We start from the raw sequence: 27897 nt of genomic DNA, 5'->3' as shown, positions 1-27897 counted from the left end.
GGTTGGGAGATGAGGTGGGGAAGTGCTTTATGGGATTGTTCACAGTCCTTCATAAAATGTCAAAGAACGTTGTTTTTAATGGACAGAGACTTTCTCCTACACTGCAGAATATGCACCACTCCTGGAATTAGCCCTGCTATGGGAAGTTTTCCTCTTCTCTTCAGGGATTTCTTCCCACTGGGAAAAGGGACAGAATACCAAACAGGACACCAGATAGGGACTGCTTTTGCTTCCCTGATAGTCTAAACGCTAATGTTTGCTTTGGGTGCATCCCACTCTGTTGACATGCTGCCCATGGCTGAGCACATGTTGAAGCAGAAAGAGGGATGGCCGCATAAATGGGTGCAGGAGGGACCCTGCAGGGGTTAACTAACTCTCCAGGAGGGTCCAGCCCAGGACCAGAAATTTCTTTTTCACCTGGAAAATAAGGCATGATTCTAGGCATGGGATCCTGGCTGAGACTCTTTTGAGATTTAAAAAGCACGGTGTGATTTGGTGAATTTTCTTTGCCTTTAAAGAGAGAATACAGGAGGCCGGATGGGGGGATCTGTGTCAGATGGGGCTGGACATAGCTCTCCAGCCTCTTAGCTCCCACTGGGGAGACCAAGGAGGATTCTAGGTTCTGGACTCCTTTTCTTTCCGGCTAGTACAATTTTGTTTGCATATTAAAACTGAGAGGAAAGCTATCAGGAAGAAGAAAAAACCCTGCTGAGCATGATTTATCAGTTTGCTTGATGTAGTGATCCTGCTGTGAAATTAGTTTAACTCTGTGAGGTCTGGCCATTCAAATGCAGGACTCTTGGCTTTATGATTCAATCAGCTGCCTAAACATCTAGAATAAAATGAAGAGCAGAGCAGGAAAAAAAAAACCCTCTACTAATAACTACATAATAAGCCTAGTGTAATAAATATGTTCTTCCATTCACCCTTTAAATAAGCATGGACATTCCATGCTTGTAGGAAGGCTGGGCTGTTCCCAGGGCAGAAGAATTCAGCCAGGGGAATTGAGGGCAAGATGGTTGAACTTGCAGCCTGAGCTTCTTAACTGAACAATGATCTAAACCCAACTTTAAAAGCAGGAGCAAGAACTGTGACCACAGGGAGGTCACATGGCTTAACTGCCACGTGGTTTGCCATTCGTGACTGACATTCGGCTCATGTGCATAGTCATGGGTGTGCCAGCTGGCTTCTGTTCTTATCTACTGAGTGTCCATTCTGATTTGTTAGTTACCAATTCATGTAGCTTGCTAAACATGGTTAATTATCACCATGATTCCTCTGTTCCATGGACATGTCATTACTTATTTGATGGGTTCCATATTGATTGACACTTATTTTCCTCCCAATTTGCTTGCCATTACAAATGTTGCTTCAATAAATACTGGACATAGGACATTTCACACATGAGCAAGGGCATTCATACGGCAAATCTCTAGAATCTGAACGTCCTGATCAAGCGGCACATGCGTTTTTCATTTGGAGACATTGCTAAATTGCTCTCCATAGAAGTTGCCCAAGAGTCATATGGTGAAAGGAGCAGACAGGGGTTATGATATGTATCTGTGTGTAGCAGACCCCTTTGCTGTTGCTTGTCACATCCTGGTGGGTCTACCTCTAATCGCTGCTGCGGCTGAATTAGAAAGGCGTGCATCTGCTTGTATGGGCGGCTACTGCATCCCAGCTGAAGTGCACCAAGCCTCTTTCCACTTCCCACTACAGGGCATTCTTCTAGACAGCTGGAGGTGGCTCGGCCAGTGCACAGTAGTAGCCTGGAAGAGGGGTTGGGGGCAGTCAACACGACAAGCCGAGGTCAATACTCCCAGAAGCTAGACCACTTTGGCACTAGGGGATGGCCACAGAGATGAGGAGATCCCCTATCAGACTGGGAAGAACTTCAGCCCATTCCTAACCTTGTTCTTGCTTTGGCATCGAGGCTTTGACCCAAGACGATCAGTAAACGGCCCCACCTTGACTTCAGTGGAGAGCTTTTGTCCTTCTAGGATGTTACTGCCAGTTGGTGGAGCCCCTGCTCTGGCAGGGAGCATGCCATAAGGCGAGAGTTTCTCGTCACACTGAGGTTGCATGTCTTACGTGAACGTGTGCAGGCATGTGTACTTGTGTTTGCTTCTGAGATTTTTGAGGACAGTGCAGATATAACTGCTTTGGTTGGTTTGCCCGTGATTTTAGATTATCTTCATGTCAACTTGCCCCTTACAGGTTGGGTGCTGGCTGGAGATGTATTTCAGTTTCCTAAAGAGACTTCTGGTCGGGCATGAAGGAGTGAGCCACCCGACTGAGGTCACTGTCAGTCCTCAAAGGCCATGTGGCCAATAGAAAGAGATGACAGAGGGAAGATGACCCTGAAGAAAGCAAAGATGTGCTGTGTGCTCTGATGATTTATGTATCTCTTGTAGTCCCTCCCCTTTGTGGGAAGTAGTAACTAAAGACACTTGGGGCAGGGTGTGTTCCCTGGGGAAGAAAGGAGAGCCAGTTGTCCCTAAGGATGGTACCTAACACTTGTATAGCACACTCAAGGATTTTCACAAGTATATGTCTGCGTGTCTCAATAATCCTTTAGAGTGAGTAGGATTAGCTCCATTGTACAGATAAGGACACAGGATCAGAAAGGTTACTTGTCTTCTCGGAGTTGCCAGAGCCCGTCAGTGACCTGGGTGCAGACTCACGCTTCGTGATGCCAAGTGAGAATTCCATCAGATCAGTCCCACCCTCCTCCAATGGGTGTGGCTCTAAATGGAGGCAAGAAAGAAGCATTAGTAAGAAACTATAGCCACATCTAGAATTAATCTGAACCTCCAGCATGCTGCCCTCAAATAAAGCTTACAAATATTCTACTGAATGCTTATGTGCAACTGAAAAAAAAAAAAAACAACAAAACAAACAGACAAACAAAAACAAAAAACAAAAAACAAACCCTAGGTGATAGTGATTATATTTTGGTCAGTAACAATAAGACCCTTCCATTTTCTTCTCTCTTGTGTGCTCTCTCAAATTCTGTGTTCTGACTGGTGCTGAGTCTCTTGTTTCTACCACAGATTTAGTTGAGATGAAATGGTAGATTCATTTATAGCATTGATTCTGCCTATGGAAATAGGCAAGTAATATCACTCCACTTCTTGGTAAAATAGGGGTCCCATCCTCTGCGAGACTAAGGGAAAGATTTATTCTGAAAATGCATTTATCGTGCTCAACAAAGCACCAGAGAAGAGATAGTAGCTATTATTAATTATAACTCTGCCTAGTCCAATTTTATTTTATTTTTTTTTAGGTTAGAAGTAATTTCTATATATTTATTATATATCTACAGATACAGATGTAGATTGCACATACACATATATTTGGAAAGAACTCGTTGGAGTACTAATATGTAATAGAGTGTCTGGCCGAAGGCTGTATAGGCTATTCCTAGTCCAATTTTAAATTAGTTGTGATTTCAAGTACTTCGCTAGGTCTCAACTTTCTGTGGCTAGCTGCTGATGCACCTGCCCTAACTCCCAGGTTCCACGAACATGATTCCTAAAGGGTCTGACGCCAGGGTTTTGGAATGTAAGCACTGCCCACTCCTTTCTCTTTCTCAGAATTTGTCTTTGCTTTTCCCCATGACTACTGGCATATTTAAGACAAACTCATAAAACAGGGCAAAGCACTCTTGCTTCAAAAGTGCTGTAAGTGTAAAATAATAATGCCAGGCTTGTCTTTGCAACCTCATCAGATACTCTGGAAAGCCAAATATCTGCTTATTCAGGCCCAGCCCTCCACTGAGAAGCAATAGAGTTAAGCCCTGAGCCCACATCTCTGGGGCCATTCAGTCCTGGAAGAGAAACCACCCCCCTCCCCACCTCACCCCGCTGTGATCCCTGGGGGCAGACAGTTCTTAATTGATTCTAATGAACACAGAACCGTCAGCCCCGGCTCCTCCCTGAGATGTGGCCCAGGGGGTTAACCTCCCATGTCCTGGTTAATCGGTTTCTTCCCCAAGCTGAATTAAGCCTCAATTTTTATTTTTGATTGAATCTGTCTTTGCTGACAGATGTTTTCTGGGCAACCCGGAAAGTCCTCAGCATGTGATAATGTGATGGAAGCTATAATGAATCCATAACTCCTCTGCTGGGATTATTTTCTGGAGCCTTTGAGAGATCAGGGCTGCACTGTCACAAGGGAAGGCACTGGGCTGGTGGTAAACCATTGGCAGGATGACTCTTTGGAAGTGTTGCCTAAACCTGCTCCAAGCACATCCTGCTCCTTTTCAGAGGCAACATGGGGGCTGCAAGGCCAGGGTAGGTCATCTTGGATTTAAGTCCTCCTGCTGCCACTCGCCAGCATTGCGTGTCTTGCCATGGAGATCATGTTAACAACGCAAGACTCGTTGCTAACAGCTATGATTCTTTTACATCCTCATTACTCAGAATGCGGTCCTCAGACCAGCATCTCCTGGCAGCTTTGCTAGAAATACAGAATCTCAGGCCATATTCCAGAATCTGCATTTTACTAAAATCTCTACATCATTTGCTCACTCATGAAAGTTTGAGAAGCGCTTGTAATCAGCTCATTCGGTTCTCATTATAATACTGGGTATTTCGGGAAGGTGTGGCCAGCTCTGCTTCTTTATCACCCCCACTGCAAAGACTTGGTGACATTTGTTCCTGGTCGTGTAGCTAGGCCACGGGGCAACACGCTGATAGGCCAGCATCCTGTTTCCTTTCTCTTGACAAGCATCTTAGATTTTCATAGGGCATACAGGGGATGAATTCGGGATTTTCACCCTTTATTCCCATTTCTGAAGAGAGTTGTATAAATGATCCAGTCTCTGGAGGACTAGAAGCTTCACAATTTATTTGCTTTGGAAAAAGAAGGGGCTCTGATTCATAAATACATTTTTTAAAAGGATGAGCATATTTACTGCTAACAACCAGTTTCTATGGTTTTGGTTTCTCAGTAATAAGGATGATAAATCATAAAGGACAGGAGCAGGGTAGAAGTATTTAAAGAAGAGAGAAACATAGGATCGGGACTGAATAAACAAGAATAATTTAAGTACCATGATCCTATCATTTCGGGATCCAATTTTCCAACAGATGTAACTGAGATCTTATTATGTGTTCCTCAGAGGACACATCAGATATAGAGCATGTGACATCCACACTTTCTATTCAACCTTATCTCTGGCTTTAGACATGAGTATACCATGAGGAAATTGCTTGGGGACAAGATGGAAAGCTTCTGGGGCATCTAGCTGGGTGAAGGCCATGGAGAATCAGATTACTGAAGCAACACCTTTCATTTGATTAATGTCTCTGAGAACGACTTTGGGAAACAGCTGAAAAATGGATTTGTGACTACATTTTAGGAAGAAAACCCTGGAATCCAGGAGAGGAAAGAAGAATGTGCACATACCTCAGAGAAACTACTGCCCACAATGAAAAGTATGTTAGTTATTTATTGCTTCATAGCAAATTACTTCAAAGCTAAGTGATTTAAAAGGTTTTTTTTTTTTACATTTATTTAGTTTTGAGAGATGGAGCACAAGATGGGGAGGGGCAGAGAGAGAAGGAGACATAGAATCCAAAGCAGGCTCCAGGCTCCGAGCCCGACGTAGGGCTCGAACTCATAATCTGTGAGATCATGACCTGAAGTCGGATGCTTAACCAACTGAGCCACCCAGGCACCCCCAAAGCTCAGTGATTTAGATGGCAACAAACATTTATTGTCTCACACAACCTCTGTGTGTCAGGAATTCAGGAGCGATTGGGCTGGGTGGTTCTGTCTCAGGGTCTCTTATGAGATCACAGTTAAGATATTGGCAGGGGCTGCAGTCATTTAAAGACTTGAATGAGGCTGGAGGATCCATTTCTAAAAAGGTCCAGTCACACGACTGGGAAGTTGGTGCTGCCTCTTGGCAGAATGTTTCTGCTCCTTGCCATGTGGACTTCTCCAAAGGGTTACTGAGTGTCCTCACAGCATGGTGACTGGCTTCCGTCAGAGAAAATGATTCATGGAAGCAAGATGCAAATCACAATGTCTTTTATGACCTAGCATCAGAAATACACATTGTTATTTCCTCAATATCCTATTAGTTCTACAAGTCTTCCCTCTTCGGTACGGGAGGAGATGATACTATAGTGTAAATACTAGTAGATAGGGATCACTGGAGGCCATCTTTGAGGCTGGTTACCACAGAAGAGAAAATATAACTATTTAGGGACCAAGGGGGAAGTGTTCTGCCTGGATTCCTAACTTTCTCATGAATTATATGATCTTAGATGATTTGTAATGTCTTAGTCTCAATTTCTTAATTTCTAAAGATGCTACAGGCTCTTGAAATGATGGAAAACCAGGGACTTACAGAGTGAGGACCTCAGTTCAAATTGCAGTCCTTTCTCCCTTGCTGGAAGGTCTAAAGCAAGCCACTTACAGCTCTGAAGAATGGATTTCTGATCTCAAGTGAGGACAGTCCTGAGGGTTATAACAGATAATGGATATGGACATATCCTGTAAATCTAAGGTCTGTGAACTTGTGAGGTATTGTTTTATTTCCTCATGGGCAAGCTGAAGTATAGGAAGCCAGACGGCAGGTTCATTACCATACAGAATAAAATTACGCTACTCTGCAATGCATTATGAGCCTCCAAACAGCCTCTTCTATCTGCCAGCCTAGGGTGGAAGCTTTTGAACTATGTCAGGTGGTTATTATAATACAAACTAAAAGCCATATCATTTCATATGTGTATTTTACAATTTATAAATAGCTTTTACTGACAGTATGTTATTTGGGCATTCGTTGTTGTCGTTGTTGTTGTTGTTGTTGTTGTTGTTGTTGCCAACGTAAAATAACTTGTTTATGAAAGTTCTTTTGAAACTAGTAATGTTTAGACATGTGAATGTCTACTATTCATGCTGGCTGTTACTTTTATGATTGATTATCATCCTCTCCCTTTAAATAGGCAAAGTCAGCCACTTAGGTCCCATCATTATTTTCTATCACATGAGAAATGTGCATCTCAGAAAAACTAAGTGGATTATCTAAGGTCACAGAGCTACTTAGGATGAATCTGTGGAGATATGTCTTATGTCTGTGGTTATCTTTTATTTTTAAGAATCCTGTTCGTAGAATGCTTGTGTGGCTCAATCAGTTGAGTGTCAGACTCTTGATTTTGGCTCAGGTCATAATCTCAGGATTGTGGGATTGAGCCCTGTGTTGGGCTCCATACTGAGCACAGAGCCTGCTTAAGATTCTCTCTCTCCCTCTCTCTTTGCCCCTCCCCTACTTGTGCTCTCTCTCTGTCTCTCTTTAAATGTTTATTTATTTATTTTGAGAGGGAGAGAGAGAAAAATGGGAGAGAAAATGTGCAAGTAGGTCAGGGGCAGAGAGAGAAGGAGGGAGAATCCCAAGCAGGGTCCTCATTGTCGGCATGGAACCTGGCACAGGGGTCAATCTCACGAACTGTGAGATCATGACCTGAGCTATAATCAGGATTTAGATGTTTAACTGACTGAGCCATCCAGGCTCCCCACTCTCTCTCTTAAAAAAAAAAAATTCTCTTCTCGACTACTGAGATGAAAAAGGCAATAAAAGGAATCATAACTATTATTATTAAATTTTATAAACACATAGTATGGTCTTTCTTCATGACAAGTGCTGGAGTCATAAAGAGAAAGAAACCATGGTTTGCGGCTCACTTCCTGGTGGACATGGCAGATACAGTCAGGCTAGATGTACATGTGAGTCATTTCAAGGTAGTAGGATACATCTCTTTGCAGAAGTTCATTAAAAGTATGTGCCTTGGTGGAAACATTGGTGGACAAAATAGTCTTCTGTTCAAGGATATGAAGAGAAGGGGAGTGGTGCTTTGGGCTGGACTTTGAGGGCAGTAAGGGAGCTTCTAGGTCAGTGAAGGTGAAAGGCATTGTGGCAAAGTGGGGAGCTTGGCAGCAGCTTGTTTCAAAAGAGAGGGGGGACTGGGGCTAGATTTGAATGGCCCTGAAGGCATATTATAGCTATTTTGACTCTTGATTTCCGCTCAGGTCATGATCTCACAATTCGTGAGATCCAGCCCCATGTCAGGCTCTGTACTGACAGCCTGGAACCTGCTTGGGATTCTCCCTCCTTCCCTCCCTCTATCTCTGCCCTTCCCCTGCTTGTCCTCTCTCTCTCTCTCTCTCTCTCTCTCTTTCTCTCTCTCTCTCAATAAATAAATAAAATTTTAAAAAAGATCTTTTCTTGATTATAAAAGTATAGAGAAGGCTTTTGGACAGGGTGATGGCATGAAGAGAGTTATGAAAAATGTGTTATAAAAAGGGCAAGAATGAAAGCAGTAAGCTCATAGTTGATGAAGTGGGTCAGACTGGAATGAAAGAGAGTTTTGTCTTGACCTGTACTTAAGGATAAATGAATCTGTAGCCTTTGAGCAGTAGCTCAAAGGGGTCAAGAAGCCTTTTACATAAAGGGCTAGATGGCAAATATTTTAGACTTTCCTGGCCATACGGTCTCTGTGGCAAATACTCAACTCTGCAATTGTGGGAAAGCAGCCATAGACAATATGTAAATGATTGCATTTGGCTGTGGTCCAATAAAACTTTATTTATGGATGATAAATTTGAATTTTATATAATTTTCACATAATTTCATAGAATTTTCACATGCCATGACATATTATTCTTCTCTTGAATTTTTTCAACTATGTAAAAATGTGGAACCCATTCTTGGTTCCTGGGCCTTCCAAAAGCGGGCAATGGAATGCATTTCACCCACAGGCCATAGTTTGCCCACTCATGGTAGCCTATTGCAATTCCATTGCCATATTTACCTGTGTGGTCTTGGAACATGCAGGCGTGCCAGTCATAGTAAATGCAAACTTCACAGGGCAACCTCCGTCTCCAGGTCACATTTGGAGTTGAAACACACCCATAGATAGTAGAACTGAAGCACAAGAAAGCGGAGGATGCATGTCTGTTGGGGCCATCTTCCCCACAGGCTGCTGAGATTCTGTGGGCAGGTTGGGGGAATCCTTGAATTTCTAACTCAGACTTTCTTCATGTGCCTCTGCACTGGTTGTCCCAGGCTGGGGTCTGGTGACTGCAGTCAGGCCGATGGATGGAATAGCTGGGCTCAGAAGACAGAAAAACATGCCTGCAAATTAGGTGGTGATGGGAGAGCTGGGTGAAGGGAAGACATGTCAATCTGGCACATTTAGTGCGGCAATGTAAGGTCCAGTCTTGCTTTGGAAAATGTCTATTCAAGTCCTTTGCCCTATTTTTTTTTTTTTAAGAGAGAAAGAGAGCATGTGAGTGGAGGAGAGGGGCAAAGGGAGACAGAGAGAATCTAAGTAGGCTCCAAGCTCAGTGTGGAGCCTGAGACAGGGCTTGACCCCACAACTCTGGGATCATGACCTGAGCTGAAATCAAGAGTCGCATGCTCAACCCACTGAAACACTCAGACACCCTCTTTGCCTCACTTTTAAATCAGCTTATTTGTTTTGATGCTATGGAGTTGTAGGATGTCCTTATGTATTTTGGATACTAATTCCTTCTCATGTTTGAAAATATTTTCTCCCTTCTGTAGTTTGCCTTTTCACTCTATAGATTGCTTTCTGCTGTGTAGAAGCTTTTTAGTTTTATGGAGTCCTGCTTGTCTAATTTGGGATTTATTTCTTGTGCATTTATTTCCTGTGTCAAATCTGAGAAAACATTGCCAAGTCCAAGGTCATGGAGCTTCTCCTCCATGTGTTCCTCTAGGAGTTTTATACTCTCGGGTCTTATGTTCAAATCCATGATCCGATATATTTTTGTCCATTAATGTTAATAAGTATTCATGGAAATATACATAGTACTTGCATTATCTCATTGATCATACTGATAATCATGTTTCCTGTGAGAAGAAGCAAAACCAAAAGGGATACAATATTCCATTTCGAATTGCTCAACTAATCAATGGTAGATGTTGGGACCCGCCCCTGGATCATTTGACTCCAAATGCTATTATCTTTCACCCACCCTACCTGATCCTTTATATGGTACCTTTTGAAAGGAGTTGAAGGGGGCATGAGGAGAGAAGGGAGGGCTAATGGAACACCCAACTCTGCCTTCTTCTCCTTTTTTAAATATTTATTTGTTTATTTTGAGAGAGAGAAAGAGAAAGAGAGAGTGGGCCCAGAGGAGGGACAGAAAGAGAGGGAGAGAGAGAGAGAATCCCAAGCAGGCTCGGCATTGTCAGCATGGAGCCTGAGGTGGGGCTCAGTCCCATGACCCTGGGATCATGACCTGAGCTGAATCAAGAATCAGACGCTTACCTGGCTGAGCCACCTAGGTGCCCCGAGTCTGACTTCTGAACAAAACATAGCAGGGATGTATTTGTTCAGTTTCCTAAGGAGAGTGATCAGCTTTCTTGGTCTATTTTTTCCTCCCTGAGTACCCTGCTCCCCACCCTTGTCTCTCTTCCCCATCCCTCTTGCTACCCACCGCCAGCAGTTGCCAGCAATTATTACTACGTCCAGGCTCAGGGACATAAAAGCAAATGATATCTTAGCAGATCTGATTTTAAAACCCAACAACCTAAGTATTTGAACTTCAGTCACATGTGGCCAATGCAGATTCTGTTTTTCATCAATTATATTTTCATCAAAGAGGGAAGGACAGAACTAAGGGGACAACACGTTTATTTCAGTGTGTGCTATTGGAACTCCCTGGTTGGCCTTTATCTAGCATGGTGAAATAATAAATGAGGAGCAATCATGAAAAATATCCAGTTTTACTCTTCTATCTAAATCAGGCATGTCCTTTCCAAGACTGTCAGCGAGCATTTCAATGAAGAATCCTCTTCTAGGCTTTGTGACAGGATGGAAGCTTTCTGAACAAATGGCCTGGGTCCCCCCCTATAAGATGGCTAGACTAAGAATGGTATCCTAGAAGCCAACGCTGCTTGCTGTGTTTTCTCAGAACGTGCAGAATTGGGTGATTTCCTCCCTACCTCCCTCTTTCTGTCTTCAGCCACACCTGGTCCATACAGTCCAATTCCACACCTTTTATCCTCCTTATGAAACATGAAGCACGGGCCCCACTGCTTTCCCGAGACAGTGCTTCGGAGGGTGTTGTGCTGTATGCTATCTCTTGCCACTCCTTATCCAGTTTCAGATGGGGGTCATCTATATTTATAAGTAGTCTAGATTTTCATGGCAATTCTGAAGACAGAAGGAGGATGGAGGTATATTATGTACCCTGGGGCCAATTTCTCAGATCCCTGTGGACATACTCTCTTTTTCCAGCCTTTCTCTCTTGTAACCTCCTCCCCCTACTTTCTCTGATGCTCCCCTCCGTGCCTCTAATCCTTGGTCCTTCCTTCCCACTTCTGAATCATCTTCCAGGTCTTTTAACCTCTCAACCCTGTGTGACAAGCCATATGGCTCCATCCTGCTTTTACTTCCAAGATCTTCCAGATACCGGGATCCATTCTCCGTAGAGAGCTGTGCGGGATTTTAATGACAAAAATTTGTTATGTTGTGTTTAGAAGACCCGATTTCTTATCTTTGTCTTATCCATTTACAAACTGTGTGAGATTATGCAAAATACTTTATGTCTTGAAACAAGTTTCCTTTCTGTAGAATGAAACTAACATCTGTTCTGCTATCTGGAGGATCATCAAAATATAAAATCATCATAGCAAATATGTGTGGAGCACCGACCGTGTCCCAGGCACCATGCTGAATGTTTTAGGCATGTGGTCCCACTTATCTTATGATGTTGGAACTATTATCACCCCCATCTCACAGACTACTAAATTAAGTGTCTGAGCTGCTAAGTAACTTGTCCAAGGTTTTCTAGCAGGTAAGGAGCAGAGCCAAGACTGAAATTTGAGACAGGAACCTCAGTACTCCAAAGGGACCATTACAAGAATCTGTGGTGGTACCTGGCCCAGACAAGGGCTCATACCCATTTGCTCACTGAATGGGGGAACTAGATTACATACTTTTCTTGTAGGATAATGGGAGGTATGGTGTGATTTTCCAAAAAAATCAGGATAACTTGAAATTACTCACTTTACTAGCTTTATTTGTAAGTCACGTTGCTGCCATGTATATAATATGTCCCGTAGAAGCACGCCCGTCTAGTATGGTGGCTGTGGAAAGAGACCAGGATTTAGGAACTGGCCAAGCAACTTAAATTTTCTAAGCCTCCGTTTTCATCTGTATTTTTTATAATTCTAATTTATAAAAGCATCCATGTTATAGGTTGCTGTAAAGATTCAATGAGATCATGCCTGCGGAATGTTTAACACGTAGCTTGGCATATACTAATCATTCAGCTCATGTTGTCTGTTAATGGCAACCACAATCATGGTGAAGTAGTAATGAATTGATAACATATCAGCATGAGAGTTCCACGGAGTTTTGATTTTGCCCCCGCTCCTCTGTTTGGTGGCTGTGCGAATTTTATGGTCCCTATTGAGTGGTTTGACATTGGCAGAGGTCGAAGGGGGGATTCTGATACACATACAGAACAGGAAGCCAGAGACTTGTATTTAAATCATTTCTGTTACTCACTTGTTTTGTAAGCTTGAGCAAGTTACTTTTTCTAAATTAATCTTACATGTAAAAATAACCATGAAAACACCTGCCCTTCCTCCCCACCCCCTACCTACAGTGTGAGGTTTGGCTGATACAGTGATTGTGACGGTGCTTTATGAACTCTAAGTGCTGTGTAGGTGTTATTTTTTTTTCCCCTCCCTTCCATCTGAGAGCAGTGCTTTTCAGCTCCCCTTAAATGACCCAACACTTTGCCCTTGGTTAATAAACACATTTGTGCACGAGCATTTGGCTAATAATGGGAACTACCTTTGCAATACATGTTTTCCCTTCAACAGCAAAGTGGGCCATTGTGAGCTAAACTGTAGCTGTGACATTTACAATAATAAGTTTATAAGAGCAATCGCTACCTTGCCTATTTTGCTAGTATGGCATAATAGAGATGATTTAGGGTGATTAGATCTGCAAACCGACAGTTTGAAGGAATGGTCAGAGAGGAGAGTGAAGAGAAATGAGTGCCTGAGATCCTGAATTTGCAATCAGATCAAGAAAGAATAACCTCTGAGACAAGCTACCATTTATTTCAGGGTGTGCCATATACCAGTCACTTTCTAGGAACCTTCTCTAAGCCTTCCGACAACGTTGTGATTTATGTATGCAATATTGTGATTTATAAGAAATATATTTTTGGTCATTCAAATGATCAAAATATAATATTCCTTATGTATTTGGTTCTTGTCCAGGGTTTCTGGCTTATAGCTCCTAAACCCCTTGAAATTTCCTGTGATAAGGGCAACAAAGTTACCTTTTTTATGTTAATGAGGTGACTTTTGGAAAGGATGGGGGTTGGGGCTGGTTGCCAGGAGAACCAAGCGTGGGACTTTCAGTTTTACCCCCAGATGGGGCGGTGGGGGTGGGGAATGGGAAAGGGACTGGAGATTGAATCAGCCAATGACCAATGACTTAGTCGTGACTATGTAATGAAGCCCCCCGTGAAACCCCAAAGGACCAGATTAGGAGAGCTTCCAGGTTGGTGAACGTGGAAGGAGGGAGGTTTGGAGAGAGTGGTGTCCTGGAGAGGGCATGGGAGCTCCGCCCTCTTTCCTCACACCTCACCCTGTGCATCTTTTCATGTGGCTGTTGATTCATATTCTTTATCATATCCTTTAATAAACTGCAAACCTAAGTAAATGGTGTTTCCCTGAGTTCTGTGAGCCACTCTAGCATATGAGTCGAACCTGGGGAAGAGATTGTTGGAACCTCCAGTCTGCAGCTGGTAGGTCAGAAGCCCAGGTAAAACCTGGGGCTTGCAGCGGGAGTCTGAAGTGGGGTTGGGGGCAGTCTTGTAGGACTGAACCCTTGACCTGTGGGATCTGATGCTATCTCTGGGTAGATGGTGTTAGAATTCAGGTGAATCCTTGGATACCCTGCTGGTGTCCGAGAATTGCTTGGGGTTGTATGTGTGGGAACTCCCACCTCCCTTTCCACCATGTTGGATTGGGTAAGAAAACCTAAAAGACGGCATTACCATTCTTGTTTTATGGATGAGGAAACTGAGGCTCAGATGTTTAGGTCATCCGTCTGCCTCCTTTGAATCTTAGTTCTCAGAATATGGACCACCACTTAACTGGTTTCACAAGCCAAAGTGCTCTGAGTTGGCACTGATCTACTCCTTTCTCTTACTCCCCTGATCCAATGTATCATGACAACCTAAATGATTTTAGTTCTTAAGTATCCCCTAGATTCTGTTCACTCTTTCTATTCATGTCATCACTAGCTCTTGTATGAATCACGGCACTGGCCTTCTACCCGGGTACCAGTGTCCTTGCTGTCCTCTGATGTGTTCACGCTTGGGACTGATCATGTCCTACAGCCCCATGCCACTCAGAAGGAGGGCAAACCTCTTAACCGTGGTCACAGGTGCCTCTCCATTGTTCAGACCTCTCCATGGGCCCCTCTTCTCTGCTCCGTACTGTGCACACTCACTCTCCCAGGCTGGACATGGTCCATCCCAGCACTGTGCCCTTGCCTGGGATGCTGGCTCTTCCTCATTTTGCCCTCTTATCCTTCTCATCTCTGCTCCAGCGTTCCCCCTAAGGCAAGCCTTCTCTGACCTTTGCAAGAAAGACACATCCTCCTGGTGGATGCCCTCACAGTTCCAGGGAACCTTCCTTCCCAACACTTATAACAGTTGCTATAACTTGGGTAACAGGTATGCTGGTGTCTGTCTCTGCCTCCAAAGTGTAAAGCCAGGAAGGCAGGGCTGGTATCTGAGTTCCTAGAGCCTAGCATGCTAAGGGAGATATTGCTGAGTTTGTGGGTGACTTGGTCAAGGCATCGCAGCTAGGAAGTGACAGACTGGGGATTTAAACTCATTTCTTTCTGACTCTAAAGACTTTGCACTTAATACCATTCACTTTAGGGCAGTGTCATTCTAGCAGTAGGACTGATAAGTATACTTTATACTAAGATCAAACATATTTTGGTTCCATCAGATAAAGTTTGATAAAAATGGATTATTAAGAACAGATTTGATAAGCCGAGCTGCCTGCCCAAGGTTTGGGGATTTTGCATCAAAGAGAAATGTAATGAAAATGGATCAACCTGGGCTGATGGGAGGGGGTGGGGGCTGGAGGGTGAAGGAGAGTGGCTCCTTCTATAGTGCCCTTGACCCTTGCCTTTTCTGCATTCTACGTGGAGCTCCCTACCCTGAGTGCAGTGTGATAATGATGAATGATCTTTGTTGGATTGTGTGTGTTGGCTTATGTATGAGTGAAGCAGTTTCTTTGAATCAATGAAGTTGCGCAATTGAGGAATTGGTAGAAAATTTCCAAGTATGCCATCATACTTTGTCTTAAGCACCGCCCCCCTGCCCCAGAAACCACATCATCTTGAACTTACTTTTATTTACTGGTACTGATGGCTACGGGATGGAGGAGAGGGAGAGAGGAGCCAACACTTAGCTCCTGGTTTCAGTTCTGCTACAAATGAGCAAATGGAATTTGATCAATCCCCTTATAACCTCTCTGGGCCTCCGTTTCCTCATCTGAAAAACCAGAGTGAATAAGCAGGCCTGAGTTCCTTTCAAATCGGACACTCCATTCTCTGTCTTCCTACTGTTGAAATACTTAAGGAAACCATTGTTCTCTCACTCTCTCCTTCGGACATTATGACTTCTGCGTTGTCTTTTGGTGTCATCGCCCACCTAAATGACCCCTCACGGAAATGAAATCTTTAATCATTTCCACCGGGTAAGTGCAAAGGCTGAAGGGAAGCACTAGCTGTCAATAGCTCTGCGGATGGCAAATTAATTCAGGGAGATAGGATCCATGCAAACACGTGCTTAGACAGCCATAATTTGCCTTTCATTTTCCTTTGCAACTTAGAAGAAAGTGAATAATTTCCAATGAGCCTCTCATTTGAACATATTGAAAAAACATGTCATTAGCAAAAGGAGCATTTAGTTGCTTGATTACCATATTTCTCCAAGTATGAGGGACAGTCATTTTTTCAGCTGGAGATAATTAGCTGAGCAGAAAGATGCAAAATCTCGGGGGCAGCAAAATCCTTGTATGTCTTCTATGGGTGTGGAGACAGCAAAGTGAAAAAAGGGAGAGCTTATGAGGCCATTAAACACCTAGGGATGTGGTCAGCCGTATCTCCTATGGATAGCCAGATAGAAGTCTCTAAAACTGTGGATGGAAATATGTTTATAGGGTCTCATTAACCCAAGAAAAGTGCAAAACAGAAAGGACTAAAAACAATGTAAATTTTTAAAATTCAGTGTTTGATTTGCTTATCTGCTTCTGATGCTTTTTTGTCATCACAGTTACATTTTCCTTCTTCCTGTCTATGGCCACCTGACTTATGAGCTACAAGGGTGACCTGGGCAAGTTGCTTCAATTCTCTATATTTTGAGTTTATACACTTTGGGGAAATAATCCTGGATTTTCATATCTGAGATAATATTGTTCAGATCTAAGATCATTGGTTACATACGGGCTTTGGAAAACTCACCACCCACCATGGCTGAGGGCAACTGTTTCTTGGGGTTTGCCTGGTACCAACAGGGTGGACTGGAGAGCAGTGTCAGAGGAGGGGATGTTAGGATTTTCATAGATTCTTTTTTTTTCTCCAGAAAGAAAACATTGCACTTGTATTTGAAGACACCTCTCTGGACAGGCATATGGAAATCCTAAGGTTGTCAGAGCTTTGTGCTTATTCTAGAGTAGCGCTTTAAGATTTTGGGCAGTGCCATGGTTTTCCATTACAGATTTTAGGCAACAGGCTGGTCATGGCGTCCCTAACATGCAAGAATCTTGTCAGTGACGGGGCATGGAAAACTGGGATCACATCTTCTTTCCCTTCAGGCTAGGCAGTCCCAGGAGGGCAATGTGAAAAATTTAATTGGAACATATATCAGTGGTAATAAGGAATCAATCTCTTAAAGGTTTCCTAGGAGAGTCCCTGACGATTTATAAAAGAAACAGCATTGATTAAATGACTCTGATGCGTCCTTCTCCATGGAGACAACTCAGGTCAGTAGGCTACTTAGGACCTCATGTTCCCCTTTGCCAATAACCCCCACTCATAGAATTTATTTAGGGAGTAGCTCATGCTATTTAACTCAATATTTTGATTAGCAGGGCTAGCATTCATGGAATATCAATATAAATTGCCCTATCATCCCAGACTTCATTTAACAATTATCTGCTCTAATTCAATTTTTCTTTAAGAACAGAATTTTTTTTTTATAACTAAGTTTATCATTAGGACCGTGAACATTTTACAGTGCTGGAAAAACCTATTTGAATTTCTTTTCATTTAAAACCTGTAGCCTTTTATATAAGCCAATGTTCATAAATATTGTACTTTCCCCACTCTAGAAAAATTGGTGTTTAGAGCAAAGTATGAACAAAAAACCATCTGTTACCCCAACTCCAAAGATTAAACAATACTGTTAATCTCTTAGTCTAATTCTGGTCCTTTTTGCTGCACCTGTATTTCATATAGTTTCATCACATGTCACAAAAATTGTATATATATTACTTAAAAAAATTTTTTTAATGTTCATTTATTTTTGAGAGAGAGAGAGACACACAGAGTGCAAGCTGTGGAGGGCACAGAGTCAGAAGCTGGCTCCAGGCTCTGAGCTGACAGCAGAGAGCCTGATGCCATATCATGGCATGAACCATGAGATCATGACCTAAGCCAAAGTCAGATGCTTAACTGACTGAGCCACCCAGGTGTCCCTATATTACATTAAAATAACACATTTGATTATTATAAATGAAATACATGTTTCATATGTACAAATAGAACACATAAAAAAACATAAAAAGGAAAACTAAGGTCACTTAGAATCTTCCCAGATAATCACCATTAAAATTTTGGTGTATTTTCTCAGAATATTCTTTTCTAGGCCTTTTCTCTTTTTTCTTCCTATTAAATTCTTCAAAAATACAGAAAAGACAGAGACTAAGATAACCGACACCCATGTATCCAACATCAAAGTGTCAAAAACATGAATATTTTTCTACATATAGTTCAGATTCTTTTATTTATTTATTTTTTGTTATCCAGTGTCCCTCTTCTTCCCCCCCCCTTTTTTTTTTGGCAAAATGGAACATTACAGATACAGCTGATGCTCCCTGTGCTCATTTTTATCTTTTCAAGATTTATCCATATTGAAATGTGAAACTCTAGTCTATTTAATTTCACTGCTGACTAATATTCTACCAAATGGACATATCTACACTATTGCCATATGCGTTCCCACGTAGGTCTCTTGAAAAGCATCTCTTAACATGTGTGGCATTGCTAATATGTGGGGCAGGCTTGTGTCCAACTTTACCAGACATTGACAAATTGTTTAAAGTGGTCGTGATAATTTGTATTCCCATAAGCGACGTTGGACAGCTCGTTTTGTTTTTGGCTTCACTTGGTATTGCTAAGCTTTAAAGTGTTTGCCAATCTTAAGAGCGTAAAATGGCTTCTTTTTCATTGTATGTTGCCTATACCTTATTATTGGTGATACATGTGACTTTTATTTGTAAGTCACAACTGGTGTGGATTTGCTTTTCAGTTCAACTCATTTATTGAGTACTCATCAAGTTCAGGGTTTTCTGAGGTTGCTAAGCAGGGCTGCTGCCAAGCCTGGCCGCTCAGATCTACCTTCTCCAGCCCTCCACCGCCATCAGTATTGCTGTCTTCTGGTTCTAGAGTTCTCCTTCTTCCCCTTCTCCTCCCTGGGAAGGTTCTGGCTATAGAAATCAGCTGCAGTTAACAGGAAGGATTCTATTAAAGCAACTCTCATCATCTTCTTACCTACTAATCATGCTGACCATAAAATATACTTAAATTAATTATACAAGTTATACATGAAACCAGAGCATATACATGCAATACCAGAGCATATGGAAAGTGCAAATCCTCTTACAATCTTATCCCCCTTATCCAATAAATAACCACTTGTAGATAACCTGTGCTTTTTCCTTCCTATTTGTGTTTATGCACCAATACAATGAATGTTATTGAACATGTCTCTTGGGTTCATAAAATTTTTTTAACTTAATATGATCTGTCACCATCTGTGCACTATTCTATAGTATGGAAGCACCATAACTAACCAAATTCTGCTAATTATGGGCTAAATTTAGGCTGCTTCCAGTTTTCCATTTGTAAACAGTGTTGGGGAAAACATTCCTGCAAATGTCTTTGGACATCTTTGGACATTTGCCTCAGGAGAAAATTTCTAGAAGTGCTTTTTACATACCAATTTTTTGAGTTCCTGATAAATTGGTGACTTCTCGGTAGGTTTTGGACGTAGTACGTCGATTCTGTGAACTTTATGTTTTGTGTAAAATGGTGGAAGTAATAGTAACTGCCTGATAGGGTAGTTGTTTTTTTTTTTTTTTTTAAGTTTATTTATTTTGAGAGAGAGAGAGAGAGAGAGAGAGAGAGAGAGAGAGAGAATGTGCACATGCAACCAGGGGAGAGGCAGTGAGAGAGAGACAGGGATAGAGAGAATCCCAAGCAGGCTGTGTACTGTCATCACAGAGCCCAACTTGGGGCTTGATGCCATAAACAGTGAAATCATGACCTGAGCCAAAATGGAGAATTGCCCACTTAACCAACTGAGCCACCCAGGGGCCCCAATGATAAGGTAGTTTTGAGGACTGAATGAGATAATGTATATAAAGTTTGTACACAGAGTTTGGACCATAGTAGAGGTTCAATCAATGTCTGTTTTTCACCTCGTTCTCAGCAAAAAAGGAAGTATCAAAAACGGAAATGAAACACATTTCCACTCATATCAGATTTTGGTCTAGAGCTGGAATTGTTCTCCAATATCTCTAACAGATTCCTATGGAAAGAAAGATATATTGTCCATTCAGAATGTAAAAAGAAGGGTAATAGAGGGAAAAATTCTTCAGTCATCTTTGTGAAAAGCCATCATGTGGACTGTATTTCTCAAATAGTAAAGTGAGGCAGAAAGGCAGCTCTTGATAATTCTTGCTTTCTTGCCATCAGTTTCCCACTGCTTTTATTCTCTTGTCTGGGAATAATTGTAATGATTGTAACAATTATAAAAAATAACAAAAACAGTTATTCCAGAATTCCAGAATTTCTGGAATGCACTGACTCTAGTAAGGAGGAAACAGAGATGGTTAATTTTTCCCTTTATCCTTCAGAGTTGCTCTGGGGTTCATTCTTATCCATCCTTTAGATAAAGAATTTGGCATCCTATGTATTTTTTTAAACAACTTTAGGGTTTAAGAAATCCTATCCCATTTAATTTCAAAATTTTAAAATCTCATCCAATTTAAAACCTATTCTTCCTTGCATATTTTAATGTTTAGAAAAATCAATGAGAAATGCTAAAATTCAATGGATAATTTTAAGTGGCATCATAAAAACTATGTAAATATTCCAAAAGAAGTCAGAAAAAAGGAACAGGGACAAAAAGCTGAGAGGACAAACAGAAAACCAACAAAATTGCAAAGCAAATAATGAAATGATGGACCTAAATCCAATCACATCATTCAGTCACCAGTAAGTCAATATTTAATAACATTAAATGTTAATAAGCTACACACTCCAATTAATATGTAAAGATTGCTACTTGGTTAAAAAAAAAACAACAAAGCTCAAAGACCCAATTATAGGCTGTCTATAAGAGATTCACTTCAAATATAAAACTATAGATAGATTTAAATAAATATACTTTAAAAATATACTATGTAAACAAAATGATAGAAGTAGCTGGAGTAGCTATATTAATATTGGATAATATGTGTTATAAGTCAAAAAGAAAAAGAAGGATCTTTCCTGATAATAAAAGAATCAATTCACCAGGAAGCACAAACATTAAAAAAATATATAAGTACCTAATAACAGAGCTTTAATCTACATGAAGCAAAATAAGTAGTAATAGATAATCCACAATTTTTATTGGTAATTTGAATACCCATCTCTCAAGCAATTGATAGATCAACTAGACAAAATTTAGCCAAGCTAATTTATAGAAGACTATACCCAACAACCACAGAATACACATATTTTTCAAGTGTATATTATATTCACCAGCATATGGTAAATCACAGTCTGGGTCATTAAAAAAAAATTCAATAGTTTAAATCAAATTGAAACCACACACAGTATGTTCCCTGACCACAATAAAATTAAAATAGAAATCAGCAATAAGGTATGTAGGAAAGTTTCGACTATTTGGAGATTAGACATAATCCATGGAGCAAAGAGAAAAATCACAGGAGAAAATAGAAAACATTGTAATATGAATAGCAATAAAAATAAAACATATCAGTATTTGTAGAATACAGCTGTAGGAGTGCTTAGAGGGAAAGTTATAGCTCTATATGCTAATATTAGGAAAAGGGAAGGATCTCAACTCAATGGCCTGAAGAATATAGGGGTAACAAAAAAAGGCAATGAAAACCTAAAGGAAATAATATAAAGGAAATTATGAAGATAAAAGTGCAGAGATTGGATAAATGAAAACAGAAAAGAGAGAAAACTAACAAAACAAAAGCTGGCTCTTTGAGAAGATTGTAATTAATAAACCACTAGCTACTCTGATCACGAAAAAAAGAGAAGAAAACACTAGTTCTCAATATCAGTAGCAAAAGAGGGATTATCACTACAGATCCTATAGACATGAGGAAGATAAGAAAATATCAAGAACAACTTTAGAAGTTGAGGCCCTGCCTTTCCACTCTGGCTGCTGCTCATAAACCGATTTCCAGCAACAAGTGCTTTGGAGGATTGCAGAAAGTTTTTGAACATGACAGTGTTGAACTGAACTGCAAAATGAAATTTGCTATCTACTTACCACCAAAGGCAGAAACTGGAAAATGCCTTGCACTGTATTGGCTGTCTGGTTTCACTGGCACAGAACAAAATGTTATATCAAACTCTGGTTCTCATCAAGCTGCCTCAGAATATAGCCTTGTAATCACTCCAGATACCAGCCCTCATGGCTGCAATATTAAAGGAGGAGATGAGAACTGGGACTTTGGCACAGGTGCAGGGTTTTATGTGGATGCCATAAAGATCCTTGGAAAACTAACTACAGAATGTACTCTTATGTAACTGAAGAGCTTCTCCAACTCATAAATGCCCATTTTCCGGTGGACCTCCAAAGGATGCCTATTTTTGGCCACTCCATGGGAGGCCACAGAGCTTTGATTTGTGCTTTGAAGAATCCTGGAAAATACAAATCTGTATCAGCATTTGCTCCAATTTGTAACCCAGTGCTCTGTCCTTGGGGCAAAAAAAAAAAAAAAAAAAAAAAAACCCTTTAGTGGATATTTAGGAACAGATCAAAGTAAATGGAAGGTTTATGATGCTACCCATCTTGTGAAATCCTATCTGGGTTCTCAGCTGGACATACTAATTGATCAAGGAAAAGATGACCAGTTCCTTTCAGGTGGACAGTTACTACTTGGCAACTTTATAGCTGCCAGTACAGAAAAGAATTTCCCCTGTTTTTAGATTACAAGAGGGTTATGTAGAGTAGATTACAGCTACTACTTCATTGCAACCTTCATTACTGATCACATCAGACATCATGCAAAATACCTGAATGCATGAAAAACTTCAGATAAGAGAATTTGTTCAGGATTATAAAATTGTAATAAACAGTACTGCAGGGAAAGAGGATTTCAAGACATTGGATTTCAGAGTGCTAAAAATACATCATTCCATAGTTGAATCACTTTCTGAGTAAATATATAAAACCAGGAGAAAAAAAAAGAGACTATTATGAACAACTTTAAGGGGACAAATTCAACAGTGTGGATGAAATGAACACATTTTTTTTTTTTTGGAAAATACAGCTTATAACAAGTGACACAGGATCTAGCAGAAAAATTGGTAAAAGCTTCTGCCACTCTAAAGATACATTAAGTCAATGAATATGCAAGCCACAGACTGGGAGATTTATAAATGCATTTTCTGGGGCGCCTGGGTGGCTCAGTCGGTTGGGCGTCCAACTTCGGCTCAGGTCACCATCTCGCGGTCCATGAGTTCAAGCCCCGCGTCGGGCTCTGTGCTGACCGCTCAGAGCCTGGAGCCTGTTTCAGATTCTGTGTCTCCCTCTCTCTCTGACCCTCCCCCGTTCATGCTCTGTCTCTGTCTCAAAAATAAATAAATGTTAAAAAAAAAATTAAAAAAAAATAAAAACTAAATGCATTTTCTGACCAAAGACAAGATTTGAAGGTATATAAAGATTTTTTTTACAACCTGACCATAAAATGATAAAAGAACAGCAACAACAAAAACGACCCTCCAGGAGAAGGAAAGATTTCAGGATACACTTCACAAGGATGATACACAGATGGGAAAGAGTACCCGGCATGATTACTCATCAAGGAAATACAAATTAAACCACAACAAGGTACCACTCCACACCCACCAAAATGGGTGTTTCGGAAGATTAAGCAGTAGTGTTGGTAAGAATGTGGAGTGACCAAAACTCTCCCATATTGCTGGTAGGAATACAAAGTACAATGACTTTGGAAAATTTCTGGAGTTTCCTTATAAAAGTAAACACACACTTACTCTATACATCCAGTAACTTCACTGGTAAGTATTTACTCAAGGTTAAGGAAAATGTATATTTAAAAAAACAAACTTGGTAGGGGTGCCTGGGTGGCTCAGTCGGTTGGGCGTCCGACTTCAGCCCAGGTCATGATCTCACGGCTCGTGGGTGCAAGCCCCACATTAGGCTCTGTACTGACAGCTCAGAGCCTGGAGACTGCTTCAGATTCTGTGTCTCTCTCTCTCTCTGTTCATCTCCTGCTTATGCTCTGTCCCTTTCAAAAATAAATAAATGTTAAAAAAATTTTTAAAAACAAACCTGGTAGGAGAACATAATAGCTTTATTTATACAGCCAAAGACTGGACACAGTTCTGGTGTCTATAAACATGAGAATGCATAAGCAAATATATTAATTCATTTGTGGAATAGTACCCAGCAATACAAGCAAAAGAACTCTTGACATGTACAGCAATAGGGTTGAATATCAAAAACATTTGGCTGAAATGAAGTCATTACTCTATAATTTTTTAACTAAATGATTTAATTTACATGGACTTCTAAAATTTGGCAAACCCAATCTATCCTTGGCTTGAAAAAAATCTAAGAGTATATGGGTGGCAATTGCCTGAGGAAGGACATAAAGGGACTTTAGGGGTTATGGTAACGTTCTGTATTTGATAAGAATTTTAGGTTATACATATTATACTTTGTCAAAACTCAGCGAATACATACTTAAGATTTGTAATTTCATCATATGTAAACTTTTTATCAAAAACTGTACTGAACTCCAGTTAATGCATGCTGAGCTGTTTAGGCAATGTATATTTGTGTCTGCAACTGACTTTGAAATGCATAAAAGCCAATATGGAGTAATGAACGGCTAGAAAGATGGATAGATATGTGATACAGCAAGGATCTAGGTGGTGGGCGTACAGATGTTCTCTAACATTTTTTCAACCTTTGCCGTGTGTCTGAACACTTTCATAAAAAAATAAAGGCCCCAAACCTCTTCATCCCTCCCCCTCTTTGTGACAGCCTCAGCCTGAGAAATCTGCAGTGGGGAAAGGGAAGGAAGGCAGTGCGTTTGGTGTCTGTCTGTCCACCTCATATAGCCTCTTAGTAATGGCTTCAGGCTTTTCTAGGGTTGACTAAGAGGAGAAGAGACAGGAAACAAGAGGGTCGTTCTGAATAGGTCAGTTGCACTTGTCATCCTCTTCTCAGGGGACCTGTTTGTGGGTTCCACAGAGATTTCTCTAGTAGGAATCTCTGGCTGCGGTTTGCTAACTTAGGCAATATCGTCTGGATGGCCACTTCGAACGCCCCTGCGATCTACCTCTGGTGGCCTCTTCCCACAGAGATTGCCTCACCCCCGGGAGGAAGGTTTTGGGGGCAGTCTCTTTTAATCTCTCTGGCTGGTTCTCTATTGTGGAGTCCATATTTGGCCTTGGGAAAACACACGCACACCTTTGTCCAGCCTAACTTGAAGTATGGGCCCCTCCCAATTCAGTTATTTCTTCTTTCTGTCCCCTTCCTCCAGTCCAACCTTCTTGCCCTTGGACTTGATTCAGATGTGAATGGCAATCCCTGAGTTCTTCCAACTTCAGGAGCACTTGTCGGTCTCTGAGTGGGTGTGTGAGGTTCCTTTTCACAAGCTCACTTGCCTTAAAATGAGGGGAGAGCGTTTCCCAGCCTATGGGAGCGGTGTGAGGAGAAGGCACATACAGCATATACCCCTTTTAGAGAAGTCCTCCGTCTAGCCCCCCAGGGACATTTTAGTCTTTTTAAATAAAGCTTGGGAGTGAATAATAGTCTATGCTTGTAAAACTGCCTCTTGACTTTACCCTTTGCAAGTTTTGCCTAGTAGGTCTAGTACCTGACTTTAAACCAGAGGGTTCTTGACAACTGCTGTTTGGTACTTAAGCTTTGGCTCCAATGCAAAGCTTGGGGAAGATAGAGTTTCCATTATCCTGTAACAACAGCTCATCTGTTTCCCTTCGCTGTCTCCTGTGTAGGAGAATATTTATGAGGTACAGATGTTTGCAGGAAAGGACCCTAATGTGGAAAGGAGTCTCACAGAACTAATCCCACCTCTTTTCCTCACAGAAGAAACTCAGAGATATCAAGCTTTGCCTGGGGAAACACAACTAGGTAACAGGAGAGATGAACTAATTTCTGGTTCACTGCTCAGAAATCGGCTTTCATAGTTTCCCCTCTGCCAGGGACATAAGAATTAAAGGCAGCAATTTTCTTCCCATTTCTGAGCCTGGGCTCCACTGCTCCACATCTTTGGCTGTGAGTGGCTGAGAGCACAGTACCGTCTCTAACGGCCCTGGCGGGACCCCCAGGCCACCTGAAACCCTCTGCACTATGCATCGCTCAAGCTGTTGCCCCTAGAAAAGACAACTGGCCCGAAGGGCGTCTTTTGGCTTTGTGAGTCAGCTGAAAGGAGACCCGGGGCTCTGAACTAGGACCGAAGATAAAGTAGAGGAGCGGAGCCTTGGAATTTCTCTGATTATCTTTTGAATAACTCTGTTTGTGGCTGACCATGAACTCTGTGCCTGCATTCTATGTTGGAATGTTTTTTATTGTCTGTATTTTAGGATGGGCCCCTTTGCTCCTGGCCTTTCTTCTGAAGGGCAGGGCAGAACTGGTACTTGCTCTCCAGGGGTGGGAGCTGGTGGAGTCAGGTGGTAAGGGAGTGACCTGAAGGCAGAGTAGCGATTTAAGCAAAGGCCTTAATGCTTTGGTCTGAACCTTGTGTTAATCTTGCTCACCAGGGCTGTGGTTGTCTTAGGGTCCTCCGTATAGTGTGGCCTCAGAGGGAAAGAAACTAGATTATTCTCTCCAGCACTCCTTGTGTGTGGACTCTAGGCTAGGAATTTTCAGGTCATGATTTCACTTCAGACTCATGAGAGCCTTGGAACTCTATTTCCCTTTCACAGATGAGAAAGGAGTTAAGTACTTATCCAAGAGTCACACAAGTCAGAGGTAGAGGGGTCAAGTCTTTTAAGGAATTCATGAGAACTCCCCACAGGAATCCAGAGACAAAAACTATAGCATTGGTCTCATATTAAAGTAATCAAATTGACATTTAATGGAAAGCAATGGATTGCCTCCTGTAACCCCAGGAAGAGCCACTTGACTATAGCTAATCAGTGATATAAATGCCTCTGTCAAAGGAGTATGTGATGAGAATTCACAGGCAGCAACGGAACATGGGAATGTGGGAAAGAGAGGAATTCGACTCAGAGGGTATTGAAGAATTCTCCTGGTGCACCCCAACCCTGGCATTGGGGTGGGGGAGTCAGAGAGATGTTGGTCAAAGGGCACAAACTTACAACTCGAAGTTGAATACTTTCTGGAGATCTAACGCACAGCATAGTGATTCTAGTCAACAATATTCTATACTTCAAAGTTGCTAAGACACTAGATCTTATGTGCTCTCACCGCAAAAAATAAATGATAATTATATGATGCAGTAGAATGGTTAATTACTACTACAGTGGTAATCATCTTTCAATATATAAATACTCAAATCAACAAGTGGTACACCTTAAACTTCCACAATGTTTTATGTCAGTTATATCTCAGTTAAAAAATATTATCAGGCAAGCCCAGAACAATGAAAATAAATACATCTCTTTTTCTGGAAAAAAGTATGAATACAAAACCTAGTCTGTTGGTTTATACCACTCTGCCACAGGGAAGGCCACTACATCTTGTTAGAGATATCAGTGTCAAAACTTTAAATTTTGGTGAGGATTGATTTTTGTTTCTTTTTTTATACACTTTTTAAACGTTTATTTATTATTTAAAAAAATTTTTTAATGTTTATTTATTTTTGAGACAGAGAGAGACAGAGCATGAACAGGGGAGGGGCAGAGAGAGAAGGAGACATAGAATCTGAAGCAGGCTCCAGGCTCAGATCTGTCAGCACAGAACCTGACGCGGGGCTTGAACTCACAGACCGTGAGATCATGACCTGAGCCAAAGTCGGATGCTTAACAGACTGAGACACCCAGGCGCCCCTAATGTTTTTTTTTTATTATTGAGAGAGTGAGAGACAGAGAGAGACAGAGAGCGAGAGCACAGGGACAGAGAGAGACAGAGACAGAATCTGAAGCAGGCTCCAGGCTCCGAGCTGTCAGCACAGAGCCTGATGCGGGGCTCAAATCCACGAACTGCCAGATCATGACCTGAGCTGAAGTCAGATGCTTTAACCGACTGAGCCACCCAGGTGCCCTGAGAAGAACTGATTGTTTAAAAAATGTTTATTTACTTTTGAGAGAAAGAGAGAGAGAG

The 27897-nt window shown here is 41.5% G+C and overlaps 1 pseudogene; it reads left to right on the top strand.

Moving 5' to 3' along the window:
* LOC112855468 (S-formylglutathione hydrolase-like) overlaps positions 1-22984 on the top strand; it is a 57146-nt pseudogene extending 34162 nt beyond the window's left edge.
* The last annotated feature ends 4913 nt before the right edge of the window (positions 22985-27897 follow it).

The sequence above is a fragment of the Puma concolor genome, chromosome B3 (assembly GCF_028749965.1).
Source record: "Puma concolor isolate L17-30 chromosome B3, mPumCon1.1.hap2, whole genome shotgun sequence".
Classification (NCBI taxonomy): Eukaryota; Metazoa; Chordata; class Mammalia; order Carnivora; family Felidae; genus Puma; species Puma concolor.
The sequence above is the reverse complement of the archived record's forward strand: the minus strand, read 5'-3'. Positions and strand labels throughout refer to the sequence as shown.